Genomic DNA, 26,827 nt, shown 5'->3' with positions numbered 1-26,827 from the left:
AAATGCTGACCTTTTGCTTAGCAGCTGAGCCCTTAACCACTGGACCACCAGGGTTCCAAAAAATATGGAATGCTTCACAAATTTGTGTGTCATGTGCCAGGTGCTGAGAATACAGAATTCACCCAACAAATCATATTTTCTCAGTATAAAATGCACATTGTTTGATTTCTAAGTGTTATGAAATTGGAATGTATTTTATAATCAATGTTTACATTTAATAGGGACTTTTAATCAGTGAAAAGTTGCCGTGCAACAGATGATGGGTTACCATCAATGATATGTTCAAATCAAGACATTTCTTCCTCAACAAGCTCATGTTTCAGTGGCAAGGACAATAATGTGCAAAGATATTTGCAATAGAGGAAAGCAGGGTGCAATCAGGTTTCTATGCAAAGGTACTTCCTGGAAGAGAAGGTGCTTGAGATTGAATGAAATAGGAAATAGCTGTGGAAAAAGAGGTGGTGTGTAAAACCACTGAGGCAGGAACACACATGATTCATTTACTAAAATGTAAGCAACTGTGCACTGTTAGAGATCAGAGTTGGAATCCTGGAGTGGTACAAATGGTTAACGGGTTAACACTCTCAGCTGCTGACTGAAAGACTGGTGGTTCAAGGCCTCCCAGAGAGGCTGCGGAAGAAAGGTCTGGTGATTTACTTCTGAAAAATCAGACATTGAAAACCCTATGGAGCATAATTCTACTTTGACATATGTGGGGCCCCTTTGGTCAGAATCTATTCAGCAGCAACTGATAAAAAGCTCTGGTCTGGTGCAGCGCTCATTATTGTAGATGATGACACAAAACCTGCAGAGCAAGCTTTTGTTGTTTTCACTTAACAGATGAAAGCAAGGTTCAGAAACAGGAATTATTTTTTCTAAGGTCGCACAGTTGTAGATTTGAAGGTTGGGGATTACACTGAAGCTGTCTATCTCTAAAGCATTTGTTTTTTCCGAAGACTATACAAGAAAACTTTCTATTCCTCTCTGCATCTCCCATGCCAAGAGTTTTGTCTCCATGTTGTAGGTGCTCAGTAAATGCTTGGGAATTGAACGAAATCAGCCTTCACCTAGAAAATTACTCATGGGTTTGCGGAAAAACAAGGTTTTGTGGTGATGGCACCTCGCCTCATAGAGGGCTTTTTTTTTTTTTTTTTCCCCAGGAATAGAAGGTAAACGTTTTACCTTTCATCACCCCTTCTCATATACCGCTCTCTTTGGTAAGGTCTCCTTATCTGTTCATGGATCTTACTTCACTCGCCACAGTCTATGCATCTTTCTCCTCTAAGAACTGAGCCTGGAAACCCATGGAAATGTATTTGCCAAGTGGGACCTCATGGTAGTCACCTCACAGGGCTGTTGTGAGCATCTAACACGAAATAGGAGAAAAACATATAGTCAAGATCCAATACTGAACTCTAGAAAGCAAGTGTTAAGCAACTATGCAGCTCTGTATGCTGAGAATCAAGGGTATAAGCTTAAAGGGTAGAGAGACATAAGCTCCACCCCTTCCGGTTTAGGAGACCTTGGGAAACTCTACCCAAAGCCTGATATATAGCAAACACTCAGTAAACAGGAGGTGACGGTAGCTGATAAAAAAAAAAATCTCTAGGTTTGCCTTCTACGTGGTAATGGCATCAGAATAAACAGATGAAATGCTGAGGGTCCACAGAATGACAGTCACAGACAGAGAGAGAGCTCCAAACAGAGCAAGAGGGAAAGGCGAGAAGGCAGATCCCAGCCCTGACCCATGTGGGATTTCCCGGGGTGGAGGGGGAGAGTACATTCTCTTTCTCACTGACCCACAAGACAAAGAGGTGAGAGAGACCCAAATCATGCGGTTTATCTGATTTTTGAGGTACCCAATGGTAACTTGGTCCAAAGGATTAGATCCTCCTCTTGTTGTGGGCACTGAGGAGAAAGAAGGAAGGGAGGAAGACGGAAGCAACCACGTCAGGGCGTCGGCAACCTCCCTAGACCTTCAGTGTCCTCCTCAGTACTCTAGCTCCCGCTGCGGTACCTGCTGCCTAGTACTCTGGCACCCTCACTAGGGCTTCGGCACCCTCCCCAGTACTTCTGAGTATGTGACCTGTTGGGGAAGATTCTTTTGTTGGCCAAGGTAGGAATGTGGGGAGAAGAAAAAAAAAAAAGTTTCCTTTAGAACAAAGAAAATTTGATTTCTGAAAGAGAAATGCCGAATGAAAAATATCGGGTACAGGATAGATGTGCAAAAAATTGTAGCTATTATAATTCATTTCACCCTTACTTTCCAGTGATTTCTGCTTCTTATCTCCCCTGCTTGACTTTAAGTGCCTGACCCCAGGATGCATTTCTTATTTACCTTTTTATTGTCTATAGGTCTTAGCACATGGATGGAACTAAATAAATATTTGTGCAGTACATGGATGTATGTGTGTGGAGTGTGTGTGTATGTATATGTGTGTGTATGAGAGTGTGTGTGTGTATGTGCATGTGTTTGTGGTGTGGTGTAGTTTGATTTGGGGTGCATGTGTGGGGTGTGGGTGTGTACGAGAGAGAGAGAGGTAAGGAGACCAGTCACCACTTCATTACTCATCACTAAACATGAACTAAAATCCTTTAACAGAGTCCTTACGTGCTGAGAACAGATGGTAGGCATAAACACATTCAAGAATGACGGGCTTAGGAGCGACATTTGAAAAGACCAGGAATCCTAAGCCTTACGATTTATTTGCCACCAAAATTTGTCTAGTGTTCCACTAAGTTTCATTGAGCCACTCTATGTGTTAAGTGTTATGTTAAGAGATCCCACATGGTATTTACAGTTAGAAAAACTACCCGAAGGAGCTGTTGTCAGCTCCATTGCACTGATAAGAAAACTGAGGCTTAGAGATTGCACCTCAGGATGTGAATCCGGGCCCATAATCTTTCCAGGGAGGGATTATGAGTTTGGCAAGGGTGAGGAATTATCTTCTCCATCATTTTATAATCGGAAAAAAGTAGATGTTCAAATATTACAAGTCAAATAATTATTTTTCTATGACAAGTAGAGCATTGGTTAATTTTTCTGTTTTTTTTTTTTTTTTTTTTACAGCAATAGGGCTGCTTCACTCTTCAGTGTTATGGATTTGGTTGAGTATAAGACATTCATAGAAGCATGTTGATTGAAATGAGGGGCCATTGACCTAGGTTCAGAAAACTTTTGGTAACACAGAAAACCTATGATACAAGGAGCTACCATACGCTATACAACATGCCAGGAGAAAGACTTGAAGACAAAGGTCTCCAGAAGGTTCTATCAGCCAGTTGCTTTATGTCCTATGTTCTGTATACACAGGCTTTCTTGGTCAATCCAGAAACCCCCTCCCTGAGCCAGCCCCTAAGTCAGTTTCTTCTCTTTACGATTGGTCACATTTTATGCCTCTATCATAGCCACTCATGGCATCCAGGTTTATTGTACTTGAGCAAGGCAGGATGTCCTCTAAAAACTTATGTCGTTTTAGGGGATATAGGGACAATACCCATAAGCCATCTGTTAGTTTGTCACACGGTGGTGACTTGTGTGATGCTGGAAGCTATGTCATCAGCATTTCAAATACCAGCAGGGCCGCCCGTAGTGGACAGGTTTCAGTGGAGCTTCCAGGCTAAGACACACCAAGAAGAAAGAACTGGTGATCTGCTTCCAAAAATTAGCTTGTGAAAACCTTATGGATCACAATAGAACATTGTCTGATACAGTTCTGGAAGATGAGCCCCCTAGATTGCAGGGCACTGAAAATACCCACTGCATCTAGTTGAGTCCGACTCACAGTGACCCTATAGGACAGAGTAGAACTGCTGCATAGGGTTTCTAAGGCTGTGATCTTTATGTAAGGAGACTCTTTAACATCTTTCTCCCGCAGAGTGGCTGGTGAGTTCGAATCACTGACCTATCAGTTAGCAGATGAGTGCTTAACTACTCTGCCACCAGGGCTTCTTTAGCTTATGAACATTAGTGGTTTATCCACAGCTACCTGCTATCTATTTTAGGAGCAATTAAATAATATTCTGAACCGTGCAGTCTTCCACTCAGCTTAAGTATGCAGTGAAGTATAACGTCTGCTTCTCTTTTTCCTAATAACTAGTCTCACTGTCCCAAGCCTAGTAAATATTTGATTATATGATCCATCAAGTTCTGCGAGAAGGCAAGCAAGTGGGAGTCCTTTTCTTTATCGGTGAACTCCCAGCAACAGCAGTGGGGGTATCCTGGTAACTGAGCTGAACCCCAAAGGCAGGAGGTGAGAAGCAGGTGCTGTTCAGCCCCTTTCTCCTGCAGAGTAGCTGCTGAGCTAGCTCTGAGGACCTGCAGATGTAAGTCTGGTCCCCTGATAACTCATAAGGAAACTGCTCTATCAGCAGACGGTGGTCATTTTGCAAACTGGATAATGGTAGAAAATCAAGTTGGATGTGGATTATGTCTCTCAAAAGAAGCTTTAAGCCTTGGAGGCATAGAGGAAGTACAGAAAGTGAAAACTGCTCTTTTTCCTTTAAGTGACCATCATGGAAACATGATATTGTGCTTCTTCTAAAGCCTTTGGTGAGTCTGCATTGCGCCCAGCTTACCCTCCTTTCCTCTCCTGCTTCCTTCCCTTCTCTCCCTCCCCTCACTTCCCTTCTCTTCCCCCACCTTTTTTTTCCCTCTCTTTCCCCTCCACAAGGTTGATCCATTTTTTTCAAGTAAGGACATTCAAAATTAAAACAACTACCATCTACTAAAGGAACCCTGGAGGCATGACAGTTACCCGCTTGACTGCCAACCAAAAGCCACGCAGCGGCTCCACAGAAGGAAGACCTGGCAATCTCCTCCAGTAAAGTTAGAGCCTAGAAAACCCTATGAGGCAGTTCTACTCTATCACATGAGGTAGCTTGGAGCCTGAATTGAGTCAACGACACACAACAACAACATCACCGTCATCATTTACTAATACCTTTATTTTGTAATTATAAAGGTGACTGCTAATCTCAAAAGAGTCAGAAACATACATCCTAGCATTAAAATAACAACCACTTGTACATAGAGATTTATGGGATATCTACACTGCCCTTATCTTGCTTATCTGGCTGTAGTCTGATGAAAGTGTCCCCATGGATTGGCCATATTCGGGAAGCCTCGGCTCTTTGGGACAAAACCTGAGCAATATCTGTTTTTCTAAGTTTAATTCCTTCTTCCTTTCCCATGTGCAGCCCATTTCGACAGCTCTTTTTTTTTAGTAGCAGTTCTCCTTGTGGGCATGTTGTCATTACTGCTAATATAAGAGGTAGTTCCCTGCAGGGGCTTACTCCACTACATGGGTAAGCTAACAAAGACTCCCCTGGAAGTACAGAGCTACACCTCCAGTGTCATTAACGACACAACCTCATTCCCCACTCAATGGGAGCTCCTGGGGTACAGGACTGTGAGTTCTCAACTTTGTATTATGCACAGTCCTTTATATGGAATTTAGTACATTGTAGAGTTCCTGGTCTGTCTTGGAAGAAGTACAAGCAGAATGAATGCTCCTTAGAAGCAAGGATGGTACGACTATGTCTCATATCCTTTGGACATGTTATAAGGAGGGATCAGACCCTGGAGAAGGGCATCATGCTTGGTAAGGTAGAGGGTCAGAGAAAAAGAGGAAGACCCTCAACTAGATGGATTGACACAGTGGATACAACAATGGGCTCAAGCATAACAACCATTGTGAGGATGGTGCAGGACTGGGCAGTGCTTTGTTCTGTTGTATGTAGGGTCGCTATGAGTCGGAACAGACTCGATGGCACCTAATGAGAACAACAGGGTTTCTGGGTGGCACAAACAGTTAATGCACTCAGCTGCTAACTGAAAAGTTGGAGGTTGGAGTTCACCCAGATGCTCCTCAAAGGCGCTGGTGGTCTACTTCTGAAAAATCAGCTGGTGAAAATCCTATGGAGCATAGTTCTATTCTAACACACACGGGGTTGCCATTAGTTGGAGTAGACTCAGTGACAACTAACAACAATACAGTTTTAATTAATGAAGTCTTTAATAATTCATCCATATCTGATTCATGATTTTCTTATTAAATATGATCATGTTTTATTTTAATTAACCTTTATTAGTTTAATTACTAACAAGCTTTGTCTAAATTTTAATAAAATTTAATAAACCTAATCATTTTAATAAATTTATTAGTATTTACTATTCCAAGAAGACGTGCTGATGCCTCTGAGTTCCTCTGATATTTAGAATCAGAGGCAATACTTAGTCCACAGGAATTAATTCTTACGAGAACACCACAGTAACGGATAAAGGTTGATCAAGATCAACACAAATTTAGAATTCATATCAAAACTTAAACAAAATGAGGAGTTGTTAATATCCTTTTCCTAGAGTTTATGGTTGGTCAGATTTTGAATTTGGCAAATATATTTCAGCTTCAAATGACCAAAATTCAATTAAACTGATTCAGTCAAGATTCCAGGCAGTGATTGTTTGGAGAGGAGATAGCGCAGCTTCACTTAGGATGTACTTTTCAGAGTGTATGAGCTTTTTGGTTGGCATTTGTCAGCACTGATGAATCAACAGGGTGGAGGGAAAGGAGACCGGATAGTTCTGAAGTCTTTAGAAGAGTCCTTTGGGTCCAAAACGCCTGTCTCGGAAGTGAGGCACAGGGAACAGATTCACAGGTATTGGTTTTCTGTCTACCTCCAGCTCTCCTTGTGAAAAAAAGAAAGAAAAATAGGCAGAAAGAACAAGAACTGCCCAAACACGTTAACAACTTAAACTATAGTGTTTGCTATTAAAATTGCTGTGAGCTTGTATATGGGGAACTGAGAAGTGAGGGAATCCCAATTAGCCCTGGATCAGAGCTCACTCTTGTGTTAGCACCTATTTCTAAGAAATTGTAGAGGTCAATGAAAGCACTTAAATTTGATGCCACTTTCTTTCTTTGAAGGAGCCCTGGTGGCACAGTGGTTAAGTGCTTGGCTGCTAAATGAAAGGTTGATGGTTTCAACCCACCAGCTATTCCATGGGAGAAAGATGTGGCAGTCTGCTTCCATAAAGATTTCAGGCTTGCAAACCCTATGGGAAGCTCTGCTCTGTCATATAGGGTCGTTATAAGTCAGACTTGACTTGATGGCTGTGGGTTTGGTTTGGTTCTTTCTTTGAATGTAAGAATCAGTGTTTGTCTTAGTTTCCTAGAGCTGCTGTAACAGAAATTCCATAAGTGGAGAGTTTTAAAAAACAGATTTATTTTCTCACAGTTCAGAAGGCTAAAAGTCTGAATTCAGGGCACCAGCTCTAGAAGAAGTTTCTCTTTGTTGGTTTTGGGGAAAGATCATTGCTTCTTTCAGCTTCTGTAGCCTCATGTCCTATTTCTTGGTTCCCCAGTTCTTGGGGATCTTCATGTGGCATCTACCTTCCCCATTTATGCTTCCTTGGCTCTGTGTCCATGATCTCCTTTATAACTAACTCGGAAGTGCTTAGATTTACGACACATGCTATAGGCTCATTAACATGGCAGAGAAGACCCTGTTCCCAAATGGGATAACATCCAAATCTTTAGGGGACACGATTCAATCCTTAACAGTATTTTATTCATCTGAACCCCCAGATCCTAGTTTAGGGCTTGGAGGACATTTCCTTTTGTGAGAATGAGGTAAATCTGCTTCTAATGAGCCCACCCTAGAATGGGATGGAAAAAGCTACAGCTGTTTTCCTTGGTGGTTAGAAAATGACGTAAACAAAGATGCATGGGAAAATTAGAACCAAAGAAAGATATCAAGGCAGGGCAGAGGGACAGTGCAGAGCTCTTGGTTCTTGGGGCCTATGAAAGGCAGGAAACAGGAGATTGGGCAAAAGACAAGAATGTGAGAAGGAATGAGCTGTGAAGTGAACAAGAGAGCGCCATTTTACTGGGTTCAGGTGGCTTGAGTTGGGAGCTATTTGGTCCCTGGGTGGCACAAAAGGTTAATGTGCTTGGCTGCTAAGAGAAGGCTGGAGGACCAAGTCCAACAAGGGGTGCCTTGGAATAAAGGTCTGGTGATCCACTTCTGAAAAATTAGCCATTGAAAACCCTATGGAACACATTTCTACTTTGACACATATAGGATCACCATGAGTAGGAATCAACTCAGTGGCACCTGGTGGTCTGTACAAATGTCAAACCCTAGACTTGGTCATCATCTGACATAAAGTATCCTTAGCAAATATTTTCTGGTTTGAGATGAACCTCAAGAGACAAGGAGGAAAATCATAATAACTCAGTTTGCCAAGTTGGCACTTTACACTCACAAGTCTTTGGTTCAGGAATCTTTTTTTTCCTATTTTATGGATGAAGAAAATGAGACCCAGAGAGGTCATCATGCTCACTGTGGCACAGTGAACCAATTTTCAGCCACCACGAGCACCTGCTTCTGTCTGAGTCCAGACCCTATGCCTGCTGCCCTGTGCCATGCTACCTTCATAGATTAGGAAGGACGGGGGTGCAGGTCAGGGACCACATATAATGAATAAAAAATGAAAGGGAAGAGGAGGCAAAGGAAGATCAAAACTTGGGGAGAGGCAGGTAACAGAGCTTTCTGTTCCAGTGCCTGGGGAATGGTAGTTCTGCCAGAAGCCTGTGAATTCTGTGATCTGAATATCGAGAAGGAGATGGAAAACACTCTCAAGCTGCATTTTCTCAGTGTCTGAGAATAGCAACCTGCTCTTCTGGGACTGAACTTAAATTATCAAAATTCAATGTACTAATAAAGCCATGTGAGTGTCTTACCTGCTTATATGAGTCCAAAATAATAATAATAATCAAAGCAGTAGTGGTGTATTCCCATAGCACTTTACAGCTCATAGAGTGCATCTGTGTATCTAATGTTTAATATTCCCCACAAGCTGGTGAGGTAGGAAGGGTATGTGTATCGTTCTTGTCCTACGGATGAGGGACCCGAGCCTCTGGGAGTTTAAGTGACATTTCCAGGAAGTAGTTGATTGGTAAATAGTAGGGGCCCTGGTGGTGCAGTGGTTAAGCTCTCAGCTGCAAACAAAAATGTCAGAACTTTGAATCTACCAGCAGCTCCTTGGAAACCCTATGGGGAAGTTCTACTCTGTCATATAGGGCCACTGAGTCAGAATTGACTGGACGGCAACATGTTTGGTAGATAGTACTCCTGGACTCAAATGCAGGCATTCCTACTTGCAAATTCAGCTTTGTTGATAACAGGTAACCTTGAAGTTGTGTTTGTGATGCAACATGTAGTCTATTTTGAAAAATGTTGCATTTGCATCTCAAAGAACTGTGTACTGTACAGGTTCTGTGTGTGGTGGTGTGTATATGTCAATAAGGCCAAAATTATTATCAGGTTCTTCAAATATTTTATGATTCTACTCATCTATTTAGTAATTGAACCTATATTTAAAATTCATTTTTATAGATTGTTGTTCTCTGCTGAAATTCTCCAAAATGTCCTTATATTCTACATCATCTTTATCATAGTTATGTTAAAGTCCACCACTCATCTGTCAGTTTGTCACACTGTGGCGCCTTATGTGTTGCTGTGATGCTGCCAGCTATGCCACCAGTATTTTAAATACGAGCAGGGTCACCCATGGTGGACAGGTTTCAGTGGAGCTTCCAGGCTAAGACAGACTAAGGAAGAAGGACCTTGCGGTCTACTTCTAAAAAAATAAAAAATGGCCAGTGAAAACCTTATGAACAGCAGTGAAACATTGTCTGGTATAGTGCCAGAAGATGAGCCCTTCGGGTTGGAAGGCACTAAAAACATGACTAGGAAAGAGCTGCCTCCTCAAAGTAGAGTTGACCTTAAAGATATGGATGGGTTAAAGCTTTTGAGACCTTCATTTGTTGATATGGCACTACTCAAAATGAAAAGAAACAGCTGCAAACATCTATTAATAATTTGAATGTGGAATATACAAAGTATGAATCCAGGAAAATTGGAAATCATCAAAAATGAAATGGAACGCACAAAGGTTGATATGCTAGGCATTAGTGAGGTGAAATGGACTGGTATTGGCCATTGTGAATAAGATAATCACATGATCTTCTATGCCAGGAATGACAAATTGAAAAGGAATGGCATTGTGCTCATCCTCCAAAAGAACATTTCAAGATCTATCTTTAAGTACAACACTGTCAGTAACAGGATAATATCCACAGACCAACACGTAAGACAGTTAATATGGCTGTTATGCAAACTTATGCACCAACCACTAATGTCAAAGACGAAGAAATTGAATATTTTTACCAACTTCTGCAACCTGAAATTGATCAAACACGCAGTCAGGATTCATTAATAAGTACTGCTGATTGAAATGTGAAAGTTGGAAACAAATAAGAAGAATTGGTAGTTAGAAAATACGGCCTTGGTGATATAAATAACACTGGAGATCACATGAGAGAATTTTGCAAGATCAATGACTTCTTCATTGCAAATACCTTTTTTCAACAGCCAATATGGTGCCTATATGTGTGGATCTTGCCGAGTGGAATGCATAAGGATCAATTTGACTACATCTGAGGAAAGAGATGATGGAAAAGCTCAATTTCATCAGTTAGAACAAGGCCAGAGGCCGACTGTGGAACAGATCATCAATTTCTCACAGGCAAGTTCAAGCTGAAGCTGAAGAAAATTAGAGCAAGCCCACAGGAGCCAAAATACATCCTTGAATATATCTCACCTGAATTTGGAGACCACCTCAAGAACAGACTTGATGCATTGAACTCTGATGACTGAATACCAGACAAGTTATAGGATGACATCAAGGACATCATACATGAAGAAAGCAAAAGGTCATTAAAAAGATAAGAAAGAAAAAAAAGACTAAAATGGATGACAGAAGAGACTCTAAACTTGCTCTTAAATGTCAGATACCTAAATCAAATGGAAGAAATGATCATGTAAAAGAGCTGAACCGAAGATTTCAAAGGATGGCTCGAGGAGACAAAGTAAAGTATGAAATGTGCAAAGATCTGGAGTTAGAAAGCGAAAAGCGAAGAACATGCTCAGCATTTCTCAAGCTGAAAAAATTCAAGCCTCAAGTTGTAGTACTGAAGGATTCCACTGGCAAAATATTGAGTGATGCTGGAGGCATCAAAAGAAAATGGAAGGAATGCACAGGGTCACTGTACCAAAAAGAGCTGGTCAATGTTAAACTATTTTAGGAGTGTCTTAGGCTGGGTTCTCTAGAGAAGCAAAATCGGTTAAGTGTATAAATATACATATAGAGAAATTTATATCAAGGAAATGCCTCACACGATTGTAGAGCCTGGAACATCCCAAGTCCATGGATCGGGCTAGAGGCTTCTTGTGATTCACATAGCCACAGGGGCTGGTGAACCCAAGATCAGCAGGTTGGAGAGCAGCTCTTGCTCACAGGCTGTGAAGATTGATGAGTCCTAACATCGGCAGGTAAGCTGCTAGTTCGAGTCCCAAGAACCAGAGGTCAGACAAACAGGAGCCAGCTGTAGGATCCGGTGCAGGCAAAAGCCAGAACATCTACTTATATTCGGATACAGTCCACACACCCAAGGAAACCCTCTTTTAACTGATTGACTACTTACAGTAGTCATGGGAGTGATCACATATAAACACTGAGAATCATGGCCCAGCCAAGTTGACACACAATCTTAACCATCACAAGGGGGTAGCATATAGTCGAGAACCAATGGTACTGAAGGAAGAAGGCCAAGCTGCACTGAAGGCACTGGTGAAAAACAAGTCTCTAGGAATTGGAGGAATACCAATGGACATGTTTCAACAAATGGATGCAATGCTGGAAGCATTTACTTGTCTTTGCCAAGAAATTTTAGAGACAGCCAGCTGGCCAACCAACTGGAAGAAATCCATGTTTGTGCTCATTGCTAAGAAAGGTGGATAAAGGTGGTCTAACAGAATGTGGAAATTACCAAATAATTTCATTCGTACCACATGCAGGTAAAATTGTGCTGAAGATAACTCAAAAATGGTTACAGCAGTCCATCACCAGGGAACTCCCAGAAATTCAAGCAAGATTCTGAAGAGGACATGGAAGGAGGGATATCATGACTGATGTCAGATGGACCTTGGTTGAAAGCAGAGAATACCAGAAAGATGTTCACCTGTGTTTTATTGACTAGACAAAGGCATTCGACTGTGGGGATCATAACAAATTATGAATAACATTGTGAATAATGGGTATTCCAGAACACTTAATTGTGTTCATGTGAAACCTGTACATAGACCAAGAGGCAATTGTTTGAGCAGAATAAGGAGATACTATGTAGTTTAAAATCAGGACAGGTGTGCATCAGGGTTGAATTCTTTCATCATACTTATTCAGTTTGTATGCTGGACAAATAATCTGAGAAGCTGGACTATATGAAGAAGAGTGGGGCATCAGGATTGGAGGAAGACTCATTAACAACCTGCAATATGCAGATTACAATGCCTTTCTTGCTGAAAGTGAAGAGGACTTGAAGCACTTAACTGATGAAGATAAAATACTACAGCCTTCAGTATGGATAACACCTGTTATTGCTGTTGTTAGGTGCTGTCAAGTCGGTTCCGACTCATAGCGACCCTATGCACAACAGAACGAAACGCTGCCAGGTCCTGCGCTGTCCTTACAATCGTTGTTATGCTTGAGCTCATTGTTGCAGCCACTGTGTCAATCCACCTCGCTGAAGGTCTTTCTCTTTTCCACTGACCCTGCACTCTGACAAGCATGATGTCCTTTTCCAGGGACTGATCCCTCCTTACAACATGTCCAAAGCATGTAAGACGCAGTCTCGCCATCCTTGCCTCTAGGGAGCATCCTGGATAACACCTAAACATAAAGAAAACAAAAATTCTCATAACTGGACCAAAATGCAACATCATGATAAATGAAGAAAATATTGAAGTTGTGAAGGATTTCATTTTACTTGGATCCGCAATGAATGCACATGGAAGCAGCAGTCAAGAACTCAAATGACACTATTACATTGGGCAAATCTGCTACAAAAGACCTTTTAAAGTGTTAAAAACAAAGGTGTAATTTTGAGGACTAAGGTGGGCCTGACTCAAGCCATGGTGTTTTCAATCACCTCCTATACATGCAAAAACTGGACTGTGAATAAAGAAGACTGAAGAAGGATTGATGTTTTTGAATTATGGTTTTTGTAAAGAACACTGAATATACCACAGACTGCCAGAAGAACAAACAAATATGTCTTGACAGAAATAGAACCAGAATGCTCCTTAGAAGCAAGGATGGTGAGATTTGATCTCAGTACTTCGGATATACTATCAGGAGGGACCAGTCCCTGGACAAGGACATCATGCTTGGTGAAGTAGAGGGTCAGAGTAAAAGAGGAAGACCCTCAATGAGGTAGATTGACACAATGGCTGCAATGGAAACATAGCAACGATTGTGCAGGGGTGGCGCAGGACCGGGCAGTGTTCCGTTCTGTTGCACGTAGGGTCACTATGAGTTGGAACTGACTCGGCACCCAAAAATAACAATGATAAAGTCTATTACTGCCAATTCCAATTCAAGTCTCCTGAGGATCTTTTTCTATTGCGTATTGATTTTCAGTCATTTAGGTTTGTCTCCTGGATTCTTTCTTTATGCTTCTCTTTTGTCCACACTCTTGGACCCTAAGTCTTTGCTGCTTTGGTAGCTACCTGAAGCCTTCAGATTTTTTTCATGTTTTATCTAGCTTCTCTAAATATTTTCAGTGGCTAAATTGGACAATGTAACATGCATGTCATAGCCGTAAATGGAAGTACATTATGAATAATAGTGTTTGCTATCCAGTTTGTTTGTAAACATTTTATTCATTTTTATCATAAGTTCAGTACGTGGAGACTCTAATTAATATAATTATTTCCTGTGTTGGGTGTAATTTTCAGGAATGGAGTTCTCTAGGAATTTCAGTAGAGTTCGAACAAAGGCAGTGAAATTTCTCAAAGACTCTGTTTGCTGAGAGGGGCATTATAATGACAAACAAATTCACGTGTCCACATTTTTACACTACACTGTGTAAACTTTCAAGGCGCATTGCACATGTAAGTGGTTTCATTGTTACAACTGATCCTTATAATGATTGAGAGGCAGTCAGATAAACTGTTAGCAGTGAGCCCTCCCCCCACTTAGCTAAGGAGAGGGCTCAGTTGCAGAGAGATTAAGTTTTGAGCCAAAGATGCTCTCGTTAGCATGCAGTGGAACAAAAGAAAGAATCTGGAATCTGGTTAGTCAGACTTGAGGGCAACTAATAACAACAGATTTGAGCTCAAGTCTTGGCTCTGCTGCTTAGTACTTAAGGGAAAATGGACACGTTTTAAACATTCCACGAGCCTTACTTACAAAATAACTAAAACAGGAATGATTTTTTTTTTCAAAGAGTTATTGTGACAATTCAATTAGACAGTGTATGTCAGTGGCCCTAGTACAGTGCTTGGTTCATTGCAGACTCTCAGTATACTGATTTCCCTACTCTTTTAAACTGAAGGATGTGACTCCAAGTTCCATGTACTTTATAGTGTCTTCTCCTGCCTCTCACAATGCCTAATCCAGAACTGATATGCCAAATATTTGGCTGGTAAGAGAGATCACCTAGATCCAGAAATGGACCAAGTTAGGAAGTGGACAAAGATTGCCTTTAGTATAGCTGAATGCCTTTCATGAATTAGTCTTTCTTTCCAAGGCACCCCTACTAATAGTCTCATTTGAGGGATTTATTTCTATCAGGTTCTGTCTAAATTTCCACCTGACTCAAACAATGGAAAGACAGGATTCACTATGTATCCTGTACACCTTAGTTTTTATTGATAGCCTAAACAAGTACTGCTCCTAGCATTATCTTCTTCATTCTTTGTTTATCTCTGTGGAAAGAAATGCTCTGTTCACTGTTAAAAAGAAAAAATGTTAAGTATTATCCAATAAATTAGGGAATTGTGTTTTGAGGGGTGGGCAGATTTTTTTCTAGTAAAAAATTCCTTGTCGTCACAAAATGCAGGGGGATGCTCACAAAGCAAAGCAAAATGCTCACTCCACTCCGAGTGAATGGATTGTCTTTCTGCACTATTCTCGGCACTTTTTCTTGGCCTGAAGGCTGAGGACCCCTGAGCTTAAGAATTGAGCATGCCAGTGATAATGCCTCAGGTATCACACTCCAATGAAAAGGACACGCCTCCTCGTATTTCAAATGAGGACAATAGCACTTTCAATGCTTCTTTCACAGATTGATATTGAATAATGCATGTAAGAGCACTTTGCACAATTGGATACATTACAACACACACTAGGAATGGCTTCTTTCTTGGTGCTCTTCTTCCTCTGCCTCACTTCCAGCTCTTGGGCATCTGATTGGCAATGGCCTCTTTGTTGGCCTTTGTTGGGGGTAGAGGTTTGGTATCATTGCATGTCTAGTTACTCATCATTATTTGATTAACTAGCTAACTGCGCTAAGACCATTGCCATTGAGTTGATTTCAACTCATAACAACCCTATAGGAAAGAGTGGAACTTCCCCATAGGGTTTTCTATGCTGTAATCTTTACTGAAGCAGATTGCCAGATCTTTCTCCCTTGGAGCGGCTGGTGGGTTCAAACTGAGGACCTTTTGGTTAGCAGCTGAGTGCTTAATCACTGCACATCAGGGCTCCTTTGCATTATTGGCTTCAATAATACTGACACGTGTTGGAAATTGTGGAAGTTCTGCATAGGATCTTATCAGAACCTGGAGGGCCAAAATAACTCCTTTGTAGAAGCGTATTGAATATGTTGCTCTTGCTGTTAGGTGCTGTCTAGTCTGTTCCAACTCATAGAGACCCTACGTACAACAGAAAGAAATGCCGCCTGGTCCCGCGCCATTCTCACAATTGTTGCTGTGTTTGAGCCCCTTGCTGCAGCCACTGTGTCAATTCATCTTACTGAGGGTTTTCCTCTATTTTTTTGGACCACCAGTTTTACCAAGCATGATGTCCTTCTCCAGGGACCGGTCCATCCTGACAACACATCCAAAATACCTGAGACGAAGTCTTGCCATCTTCACTTCTAAGGAGCATTGTGGCTATACTTCTTTCAAGACAGATTTATTCATTCTTCTGGCAGTCCATGATATATTCAATATTCTTCACCAACACCATAGTTCGAATGCGTCAATTCTTCTTTGGTCTTCCTTATTCATTAAATAAAATATGATTTTTATAAAACAATTGAAATAAAGTAAGACTTTTCAGAATCTTCCTGAGACATGGGTAAGTGGAAAGTATAGTGGGCTAAAGCAGTTTTGAAGGTTTGAGTTTAAAATGTTGAAAAAGAACTATATGCAAAAAAAGAACGATAACAACAAAACGAAAATTAAACCTGTTGCCATCAAGTCGACTCCAACTTATGGTGACCCCATGTGCTGCAGAGTAGAACTGTTCCATATGGTTTTCAAGGCTGTGGCCTTTCAGAAGGTTTTCAAGGCTGTGGCCTTTCAGAAGCAGGTTGCCAGGCCTTTCTTCCTAGGTACCTCTGGGTGGGTTTGAACACCAACATTTAGATTAGTATTCAGTTGGCTAAGCCTTTGTGCCACCGGAGGGCTCTGTAATAATGCAGTGATCTTTAAAAATCACCGCATTTAATGATCTTTAATATCCATTATAGCTTTCACTCAGCTGTTCGCTCAAATACTATGGAGCTCCTACTATGTTCCTGTTGCTGTGGACCAGTATTTTGTCTTATTTTAAACCTGATTCCCCCCCCCGCCCCCCGTCAGTCTAGGGCACATTTGGATGAGTTATTGTGTTATCAGTGCACGGATACCCAGTTCTCCGGGAGACCGTGGGCTGTGGGCTTACTCCAGAGCTGATCAGGATGCACTTGGTGTGGCTGGCTGATTGGTATGTCGTATAAATAGAACACTGGAAACACAATATGGGAAAAGGAAGAGCTAAATGTCAGAAAAAACACCCTGAAAATAACCATTCAAATGTATGCAAATTGCTTAATTAATTGACCTCCTTTGTGCTTGCAGATATCCTTTGACTTCCCCTTGGTGAATTGGTTATTTTTCATTGTGCTCGCAAACAACATTCCAAAGCTAATTAAACCCTTTCGAGCTATAGGTTAATATTCAATTCATATGTAAACACATTTATAAACATTAATCAAATCCAAATTACCCATTTCATAAATACTGGTTTATTCATTTTCAGTTAATAGATCTGTTCTCTGAATTTATTCAGTGTTGGTCTTGAGGAGTTCACGTTTAGGGAGATGATGGTTATTTAAATGGCTAACTAGTGCTTACTTTCAAGTCTATTATGACTTTGCCTTGTTCCCAGTTGTTTGTTTCTATAAAGGCTTAGCACGGAGGTTTCATCTGGAGTGTTGGTGGGGCATATGAAATAGGATGATGATATGAGAAAACTGTTCCATCTGTTTAAAGAGATGTCAAAGGGAAGTCTTACTGCCTGTTCAGGATAGATGCATCAAAGAGTAGAATTTCAGTGTAGGCAACACAACCTCCCATCTGGCCTCAGCTTGGCAATGTACTTATTTGTCCATCTATTAATTAAATGGATAATTAATGTTTCCATATTGCTATCCATCCATCCATCCATCTACCCATCCATCCATTCATCCACCCATCCACCCACCCACCCATCCATCCCCCCATCCCCCCACCCACCCACCCATCCACCCATCCATGTATCCATCCATTAATATTCACTCAACAATCAACTGTTAAATATCCCTGTGCATCAAAATATGAAAAAAAAAATGCTTGAAATAGTGCAAATTCCTGGGTCCCATCACAGATCCACTGAAGCCAATATATCTGAATATTTAATAAACTTCCAGAGTAATTATGATATGCGCTAATCTTTAATGATTTCTATCTCACATCAATATGTGTTATGCACATGGTTTGTGCCGGGCACTGAAATAGAATTTGGACACTGAGGGTAAAATTTGAATGAAGCAGACACTCCTTACGACGTTGGTACTTGCAATTAAATATGAGTGCCAAACAGAGGACATGTAAGGAACTACGAGGCTATATAACCTGAGATCCAGGAATGGCCTTCCCAAGAACATCACAGCTAAGCAGAGCCCGGAGGCTAAATGGGATTTAACCACATGAAAAAGAACTAACCAGGCTACCTGACTTTAAATATCAATGAGTTAAATTTGGTTTGTAATGTTGTGTATGGTTTCTATACCCTTGCTGGTTTTCTATCTGCATTGCTATCAGTTATAGAGAAAGGGATGTATAAGGCTCAGCCCTGGATTAGCCAGTAGGCAAAATAAGCCTGTGCTTGGGGCACCAAGGGAAGGGGACACCACAGAATGTCATTTTCCCTGGCCATCATGTTCTTAACTCTACCATTGCCACAGGTTTTTTTCTTTTTTTGAACTCTTTATCCACCCTGTTCAACTTTAAGCTCCATTGTTAAAAAACCTTTTTTCTTGTTTTTGACTTGGTGAGTGACTGAAGTCTAAAAGGTGCCACCAGATATCACATTTGTTTCCAGTTCATCACAGGAGAGCTTCACATTCATCGAGTGTAAACACAGCTGCCTGGGACTGCAACCATTTAAGGCCTCAGCTGATTTGTGTGACAGACACTTCTCATTGTTAAGCTCTTTTTTTTTACACATTGGAAGGTCTGAGGGGCACAATTGGTGGGTGATATGTAGGGCATCAGCAGGCCTTAATCTGGCCCTGATAAGTGTGGCCAGTTCTTTTTTCAGATCCATCCAGTTCTGCTCCATGTATTTTGAAGTTCTGGCTTTAGATATACCCCACATTTATGATTGTAATGTTTTATCATTACATATGGTCTTTCAGTGGGGCCCTGGTGGCTTAGTGGTTAAGAGCTATGGCAGCTAACCAAAAAGTTGGCAGTTCAAATCCACCAGCCACTCCTTGGAAACCCTATGACGCAGTTCTACGCTGTTGTATGGGGTCACTATGAGTCGGAATAACTCTATGGCAAAGGGTTTCTTCATCCTGGTAAGTTTCCTTGTTCTGAAGTCTATTTTAATATTAATAGAGCCACTACAGCTTTTTTTTTTTCATGTAAAATTAGTGTTTGTTGGAAAAAATGGCTTGGGGGCAGTGTCTGACCTTCTCTAACTTCACAAGGGGGTGGAGAATCAAGATCAACAGCCCAAGGCTGATTCCTCTGAGGCAGAGATCAGACATGCCTCCTCTCTCCACCATCTTTACCTACTCTGACACCCACCATCCCTCCCATAGCACTCTCTAATTATATGCTGGGTTCAATATTTCATTCAATGGCCACACAGAATTCACAGACCACACTCATGATTATGGGGTTTATTACAAGGGAAGTAACAGTTACAATTCAGGTTCAGAAATGCTTAGGATACAGTTCTCACATCAGGACAGCCTCTTCCCAGCCTCCACTTTCCCTGGCCCTTCGCCTCTGCCCAAAGGCACTCCACTTTCTTTTTCCTTGGGCCAGGAAGCCCACTATGCCATCTCCTGCTGCTGGATCTCTGCCCCTGGGTCTCTGCCAGCTTCAATGTTACAGCTCACTCTCCCTCAGTCTCCTGGTTCCAGGAGCTTCTCAGGGCAGGGATCCGGGGTCCAAAGGATGTGCCAGCTCTTCTTCCTTGATAGTGATGGGATCCTCTCTTTCCCACCTCTGCAATGGCTCATTTCAAACCCAGCAGAATGGCAAAACTGACCAATCCCCTTGGTGGGCCATAGTTACCATATTTGCACAGTCCCACCCAATTACTTGATTTCTTGACTGCATCAGTCAAGAAATCAAAAGACACATTGCATTGGGAAAATCTGCTGCAAAGGACCTCTTTAAAGTGTTGAAAACCAAAGACATCACCTTGAAGACTAAGGTACGCCTGACCCAAGCCATGCTATTTTCAATTACATCATATGCATGTGAAAGCTGGACAGTGAATAAGGAAGACTGAAGAAGAGTTGGCACCTTTGAGTTGTGGTGTTGGTGAAGAATATTGAATATACTGTGGACTGCCAAAAGAACAAACAAATCTGTCTTGGAAGAAGCACAACCAGAATGCTCCTTAGAAGCAAGGATGGCAAGACTGCATCTTACATACTTTGGACATGTTGTCAGGAGGGATCAGTCCCCGGAGAAGGACATCATGCTTGGTAAAGTACAGGGTCAGTGAAAAAGAGGAAGACCCACAATGAGGTGAACTGACACAGTGGCTGCAACAATGGGCTCAAGCATTTAACAACAATTGTAAGGATGGTGCAGGACAAGGCAGTGTTTCGTTCTGTGGTACATAGGGTCGCTATGAGGTGAAACCAACTTGATGGCACCTAACAGCAACAACAACCCAATTACTTGAATGGGAGCTACAAGACCATGGCAAGAAAGGCCACACAAAAGCAATCCATTATGGCCCATTTGCACGATGTATCTTTCTGTACCTTTTTACTTGTACCTTACCTACGTTTTTATATTTAAAAGGGACATTTTGTAGAGAGTACGTGGTTGGCTTTTCTTGTTTTCCTGATGTAATCTGGCAATCTCTGTCTATTACTGGTCTGTTAACTAACATTTAATATAATTATTGATAGGGTTGGATTTAAGTCTACCACTTACTTGCTTTCTATTAGTCCCCTTTGATTTTCTTTTCCATTCTCCTTTAATTTTTTCTTTTGGATTATTTGAATATGTGTTAGCATTTCATTTTAATTAATCTGTGGACATTTGGTCTATCTCTCTTTTTTTTTTAAGTGGTTGCTTTAGGGATTACGATATACCCACCTTTTTATAGTCCGCTTAGAGTCAAAATTCTACCATTTCAAGTAAAATAGGTACATTGAGCCTCCCTCATATAGGTTATATTTTTCATATTTATGACATGTGCATATATTAAAATGACTCATTTTAATGTATATAGTTTCATTCTAGTCCAGAAGCAGCCTTTCAACCAGACTTGATTGATTAACATGGTTCTTGCTTACCAGCCTCTGGGGCTACCTTTGTTCTGCCCATTGCCAAGGTGTTGTCACTACCATTACTCAGGATTAGTGCATTACTGAAGACTGCCTCTCAGCTGGCAACATTATTAGGAAAGTCACATGTATTGTAAGGTAAATCATGAGCAAGTAAAGGTTCTAGGTTAAAATAGGGCCTCAAAAGACCGAACCCTTAAGGAAGAGGCCTAGAAGAATTTGTCAGGGATTCGGGACATCAGCCAACCTGGATGCTCAGATGGAAGCTCTCTCGCCAATATGGTGTTGGGATGTAGACCAGGAGTATGGGAAGAAGTGCCCTATATATAGACCAGTGACTTGGGTTGGATAGATAGGGAAAGTACAATTCTGAATATAGGCAACTAACAGGAGGCTCAACTCTTGTTCATGGGACAGTTTGTACTAGAGATCAGTATATGAGACTCTTGCATGCCTACCATGCCCATAGACCCCTTCTGAACACAGTGAGCTTGGGAATCACTTGATCATAATTTATGACACCTCCAACTGGATGAGGAATATGAATATACATGAACAAAACAACAACAAATACAACACACAAAATAAAACAACAACAAAATCATACATAAACTAAATAGAAGAGGGGGACCAAGACAGGGAAGGATTAACCAGTAAGCATGGTATGCACCAGCTCGCATTCAGCGAGGTACACATGACTTAATCGTATTTACTTGCTAATATGTGGTGAGCAATTTCACCTGGGTTTCACCACATCTTTGATGTGGTGGGGGACAGGTGAAATTGTGCACTCCAGACTGTGGGGGAGGCACAGTTGGGTCTGTGCATACCTTACTTATTTGGCAATCCAGCCCTGGACCAAGGGGACATAAGCCTCCTATAAGCTAGACATGAGAGGGGGACCAGAATTCTAGGTAGTGGCCTACTGTGAGAAAGCTGCTTAGCAGAGGTGCTTCCAATCAGAATTTAACTTGGGAAATTGTGAAATCTCAAACAGGTGGCAGGAAAAATAGAAGCAATAGAGACTCAAAGAAAAGGAAAGAATCACAATGGGAAGCCAGATGCAGATTCAGTTGGCTCGGAAGCTGGGCAATCATCATTTCAAATCCTGACTCTGCCACCTCTTAGTGGGGCAACCACAGGCACTTTATCTGCCAAACTCGGGTGATGATGAAAATATCTAACATGGGGCTGTTGTGAGGCTTAAATGAGCATATAAATATAAAGCATTTAATATTTTTACCCACATGTTGCTGTCATTATTTTCCATTGAGTCTGCTCTGACTCATGATGACCTTACTTAGAACAAAATGTTGCCTGGTCCTGTGCCATCTTCAAAATCTTTGACATGTTTACCCACATACTAAATATTGAGTGCAAGGCTAACCGGTGGTGCCATAGAATAGAGTGCATCAGATGCAAACCTCTGGGCGAAAGAGTATATGACAGGTTTCCAGAACCACTGTGGGCCCTGCAGTTGCTCTTGTACTGACGATGGAGGCGTCTCCATGGGCACCGAGCTCTGTGATTACTGAGATGGTATTATATACAATTACGCTTTGCAAGTATTCTTACAGCAAATCCTCAGGAATGATTGAAATCTGGACATGACTCTGCAAGTCACAGGAGCCTAACACAAATTCTAGTCTCAGGGCATCAAAGTATATCCATATCCCATTATCTTAATTGGGTTCTCAAGAGGAGCAAAACCAGTGAGACTTCTATATATAAATGTATAGAAAGGGACCGACTTCAATGAAATGGCTCACACAATTGTGGGATTGGCAAGTCTCAAACCTGTAGGTCAGGCGGTAGGTAGGCTAGAGACTACTACTGGCTCGCTGGATTGTGGCAGCTGGCAAATCCAAAATCTGCAGCTCAGGTGGCAGGTAGGATACTTCTTCAGGCTTATGTTCCAAGATCCTGAGGCCAGGCAATGAGAACAGTGCATGACTGAGAGAGAGTGAGCTCTGTCAGAATATCAGTTCATGTCCTGGAGATAGACCACATCCCCAAGGGAATTCCCCTTTCAACTTATTGGCTGCTCAGATCAGATCACATCATGGAAGATGATTGCATTATATTACATCATGGAACAGCAGCATGTCAAGTATCTCCCAAACCACCGAGAATCACAGCCTAGTCAAGTTGCTACATAAAATTAACCATCACACACGTTCTGGCACTGGGGAGAGGACATCCTAATAATTTCCTTCTCCACTTATCTCTTTTTACAACAGGAACCAGCAAGTATGAGAGTATAGGTTGCAGACCTTAAATCCTCGGAGATAGGTCAGTAGGGATTTGCAGATACTCCATGAACATTCTTACTGCTCACAAGTGCCTTCCAACAGATGAAGCATAGATTCCCAATAGTTTCGCTAGGCATTCTTATAATCTGATCCAAGCCTACATTTTCAGCATCATTTGAAGCTATGCTCTAACTTTGATACCTATTCTCTCACACAGTGATTTTCAAACTTTTTGGTTGTAGACTTTCTTAGTCAATCTCGCTTAGAAAGCTCAGTATCTAAACTGATAAAAGCAGAGAATACTCAAGCATCATGGGGATGGGTCTCCTAAGAGACCCATTGGCTCTATACCCACCCCAAGCAACGTTGATGTGTACCAAAGCTTTAATCATTATGACAAAGTGCTTCAGTCATTCCCCAGTGCACTGGGCATGTAATTCATTGCCACGGCCCCTTACTGGTACATTTCTCATCTGTCTTTGCCACCTGCACAAATTCTCCTTAGGCTTCAAGGCCAAGCTTAAATGTCACCTGCCCTGTGCTTCTCACTGACTCCTAGCCCCAACACCAAATGTGTAATACCCTTATCTATGCTCCAGAACGCTTCACACATGCCCCTCTCCTGTTATATCTTTCTCCCAGCCTCTATATTGAGTTCTACAAGGGCAAAGACTGGGTGCTTTTCATCTTTGTATCTTTGCAACAGAGCTAGACAACATAAGTAAAGCTCAGTGCTTTTTGTGTCCCTGATAATACGTATTAAAATATGACTACAAATTATTATCTTACCAAGGACACAGTGAGGGTTGCTGCTAGTGTGCACGAAGCAGGCACAGTCTTCAGACGTGCAAAAAGGGTTTCTTTGAGTCAGTCTAGTTCCTCATTGCAACCTGAATCTTTTTTTTTTTATGTTATTATTTCTTTTAAAATTTCTGTAATTTTCTCCTACTGTATATGTTACAAGACATCACTGAACTGGGCTTGATTTTGTGTCCTTATTTCCTGTTAAATGCTTAAATAATAGTCTGTTTTTGAGTACTGATATACAGCTGTTTCCATAGCTACCTGATCATAACAGTTAATTAGACTAGCATGTTTTCAAAAGCCTTTTGATTGACATTTCTCTACTAATAAACACCTGACTTCTTATTCAATTAGTGCATTTTTCTTATTTCTCTTAGGAGACATTTATGAATGCTACATAATGTCTTGCTTCAATAAATAAAATATAATAGGAGTCAGGTAAATTTTCGGGAGTCCACGTGGCCCAGTCATTAAACACTTGACTGCTAACTGAGAGGTCAGTGGTTTGAACCAGGCTTGGAACCTGTTCTTCCCCGTTCAGTCATGGCTAACGAAGTGAAACCAGAATAAACCCCTTTTTGTAAAATATGGCTGTAACAGAATAATAACCCGAACGGGAAAAATTATGGGTCCACACCCTGCTAGAAATTTAATCTCCCTCTTAGAAAACAAGGACAGTGTTCAAGTTGAACAGCAACCAAATCTCTTGACTAGCAGAGCTGGAAACAGCTGTGACTAGCTCAAAGATGATGGTTGACCACTCTGCTTTGAATGTGTGTTGTGCTCCACAGTCTTGGCAATAATCCAATGTCCCATACCAGGCTCCTGAAAGGGGTCATTATACCTCTTTTTTTTTAAGCCTCCCATTCCAGGACTTCAACCCATAATTTTTCCTATTCTGGTACACCCACATTTTACAAATTCTGATCTGTTCTGATTTTGCTGTGCCCGCCATGGCTGAACCAGTTTGAACCTGTTCAAAGCCCTGGTTCAAACCCATCAGCCTCTCCGTTGGGAGAAGAATGTGTCTGTCTGCTTCCATAAAGATTACAGCCTTGGAAACCCTATGGGGCAGTTCTATTCTGTCCTGTAAGGTTGCCATGAGTTGGAATCAACTCAACAGCAATAGGCTTGGGGTTTTGGATGCGTTTGGGCTCTTTCTGCTCATTGCTCCACCCGGAAGTCATCTTTCTCTGTTCAGTGAACTCTTAGAGCAGAAGACTCAACAGTGATGCACACTTGTAAATCACTTTCTAGTTTAAAAAGTGGTTTTGCATATGCCTCGTCACTAAAACTTCACAAAGAACCCAGGAACATAAGTATGATCATTGTTCTCATTTTGCAGATGGGGGAACTGGAGCTTCTCCAATGCGGACCACATGGCATATTTACCTTGCATACCTGGTGCCGGGTACATAGTGGGTGTACATTTGTTTCCTAGGGCCATTTGTTTCCAAAGTACTACAAGCTGTATGGCTTAGAAGAACAGAAACATGCGTCTCGCAGTTCTGGAGGTTAGAAGTCTGAAATCAGGGTGTCAGCCATGTTGATTCCTTCTGAGGACCATGAGGGAAATCCTGTCCTATGCCTCTTTCTTAGTTTCTGAAGACGGCTGGTGACCCTTGGCATTGCTTGACTTATAGATGCGTCTTTTCAATCTCTGCCTCTGTCTGCACATGGCCATCTCTCCTCTGTGTCTGTGTATGTGTGTCTTCTCTTTTTTTGAGCACATCACTCTTATTTGAGTAGGACATCGTGTTAGCTTAACTAATAGCATCTTCATGGACCCTATTTCCAAACAGTCACATTCAAAGGAACTGGAGGTTAGGGTATCAACAAAAACAACAAAATTTTGTTTTGTGTGGGCACAATTCAACCCATATCAGAATGCTCAACAAATACTGATTTGACCTGAGTAGCCTGCCCAAGGTGACCCAGGTATGTGTTTGTCTCCTTGTGTCTGTACTCCCCTTTATAAGTTACCACCCAGAATGGATTAGCTTTAAGACCCACTCTGCTCTCAATGACCTCATCAAGATAAAAAAGAAAAACCTTATTTCCAAACAAGACCATATCCACAGGTATGGGGATCAGGACTTCAGTAGATATTTTGGAGGGCGTACTATCTGTCTTAGTCATCTAGTAGTACTGTAACAGAAATATCACAAGTGGATGACTTTAACAAAGAGAAATTTATTTCTTCACAGTAAAGTAGACCAAAAGTCCAATTTCAGGGTGTCACCTCCAGGGGAAGGCTTTCTCTCTCTGTTAGCCTTCTCATCAATCTTTCCCAGGACTAGGAGCTTCTCCAAACAGGCACCCTGGCTCCAAAGGATGCACTCTGCTCCCATCATTGCTTTCTTGGTGGTATGAGGTCCCCCCTCTGCACTTGCTTCCCTATCCTTTCTATTTCTTGAGAGATAAAAGGTGGTGGAGGCCACACTCCAGGGAAACTCACTTTACTTTGGATCAGGGTTGTGCCCTGGGGAAGGGTGTTACAATCCAACCCTACTTCTCTTTAACATAAAATTATAATTACAAAATGGAGGGCAACCACACAATACTGGGAATCATGGCCTAACCAAGGTGACACATATTTCTGGAGGACAAAATTCAATCCATGACACTATCTAGGGGGACATTCTTCCATGGGGCAGGGGTTTTCTTTCTCTGGGGACTACCTAGTCGAGAGGTCCCAGAGATGATGAATTCCTAGAAACAGGGAGTTCCTAAATGTACATTTTTTCAAACTTCTTTTTCTTTCCCATTGAAATTTTTGTTGCCTGTGTTGGAAAGAAGGAGCCCTGGTGGTGCGGTGGTTAAGCGCTTGGCTGCTAACTGAACGGTTAA

At 41.6% G+C, this 26,827-nt stretch overlaps 1 long non-coding RNA gene across 5 annotated transcripts in view; it reads left to right on the top strand.

The window, feature by feature from the left end:
* The window catches only part of LOC126058526 (uncharacterized), a 217,474-nt gene that overhangs the window by 68,436 nt on the left and 122,211 nt on the right, over positions 1 to 26,827 (top strand). Inside the window, exon 4 of one of the 5 annotated variants that reach the window (XR_007513238.1) lies at positions 1,161 to 2,976. The exons of the other annotated variants lie outside the window; for them this stretch is intronic. This is a non-coding gene — a long non-coding RNA (uncharacterized LOC126058526). Of the gene's footprint in view, positions 1 to 1,160; positions 2,977 to 26,827 lie in introns of those variants that run through there. 5 annotated transcript variants of the gene reach the window in all.

This window comes from Elephas maximus, chromosome 15 (assembly GCF_024166365.1).
Source record: "Elephas maximus indicus isolate mEleMax1 chromosome 15, mEleMax1 primary haplotype, whole genome shotgun sequence".
NCBI classification, from domain to species: domain Eukaryota; kingdom Metazoa; phylum Chordata; class Mammalia; order Proboscidea; family Elephantidae; genus Elephas; species Elephas maximus.
This window is presented reverse-complemented; position numbering and strand designations above follow the sequence as displayed.